This window comes from Mustela erminea, chromosome 9 (genome assembly GCF_009829155.1).
Source record: "Mustela erminea isolate mMusErm1 chromosome 9, mMusErm1.Pri, whole genome shotgun sequence".
NCBI classification, from domain to species: Eukaryota; Metazoa; Chordata; class Mammalia; order Carnivora; family Mustelidae; genus Mustela; species Mustela erminea.
Genome location: NC_045622.1, coordinates 107,178,396 through 107,179,593, shown reverse-complemented (window position 1 = coordinate 107,179,593; position 1,198 = coordinate 107,178,396). Strand labels below are relative to the sequence as shown.

Here is a 1,198-nt window from a genome sequence, read left to right as displayed (position 1 = left end):
GAGTTTTTATATGTGATTACTTCCACTGCCAGTCACTGCTCATCACCATAGTTCCTCCAAAGTTAGAATCATAATCTTCAAAACAGCCCTTTTAAAAAAGAACTTGATCAATCCACAGTTGTCACTGTCACTCCTATAATCTTTGGGATCCAATGTCTTTACTTCAGGGCCCTGTTTAGAGTCTGAGTGTGGATCTGTCTTGTTCTCAATTTCAAACACCCTAGAAAAGGAGAAGCATTACTTCCTCTTGAAAATTATCTCAAGCTGAGCAGTATAAAAATCCGTTAAGAATACTGTTTCAGTAAAAATACCAGGTTTAACATGCACAAAGCCAAGAAAACCAACGATGCCAGATACTGAGTTTCTATTGCACTGTCCTTTGAACACCCAGCAGGAATGAGCTGCTGAGGGCAGATACCATGCAGTGCGATCAAAATCAAGTTCTTAAATGAACTCTCCTTCTCCTTCTCCTTCTCCAAGTAGGCTCCATCCTGGGCATGGAGCCCAACATGGGGCTTGAACTCACAACCCTGAGATCAAAACCTGAGCTGAGATCAGGAGTTGGATGCTTGACTGACTGAGCTACCCAAGAACCCCAGTGAAGTCTGTTTGATCTCAAACTAACTTGGGGATTTTTTGGAGGTCCTTGGAACATCTCAAAAGGTTTGTTCTCTCTCTTTATAAGAAGGGAGATGTGAAACTAATTAGGCTGATTTGATATGTTAAATGACACAGGAAGCATTGTCAAATAAGAAGTTACACTAATGGGTGCCTGGGTGGCTCAGTTGATTAAGCATCCAACTCTTGATTTTGGCTCAGGTCATATCTCAGGGTCATGAGATCAAGCCCCGTGTCGGGATCCATGATTTGTGGGGAGTCTGCTTGATGTTCTCTCTCTCCCTCTCCCTCTGCTCCTCCCCCCAGTAGCATTCTTCCCCCTCTTCTACTAAATCTATCTTAAAAATAAAATAAAAAATAAAATATTGTGTCACAGAAATAACCAGAATTTCTTGTCAGTTCCATTATAATGAACTTTCATCAGATCTTTAATAATGGATATCTAAAAATCTTTGTCATTTACAGAGTTTTTATTTTACTCTGATGCTTTTATAAAAGTGTTCCAACAAATTGCTTCATCTTCAAGGAAACTCCTGGGAAGTACTCTAGAATACAGGGTTGTTGTTCTTTTCAAAATCAT

General features: G+C 39.8%; 1 non-coding gene across 1 annotated transcript; it reads right to left on the bottom strand.

The window, feature by feature from the left end:
* Positions 1-291: 291 nt before the first annotated feature.
* Positions 292-429, bottom strand: LOC116600472. Its single transcript, XR_004289673.1, has one exon. It is a non-coding gene; the product is annotated as a small nucleolar RNA SNORA8 (small nucleolar RNA).
* Positions 430-1,198: the final 769 nt, after the last annotated feature.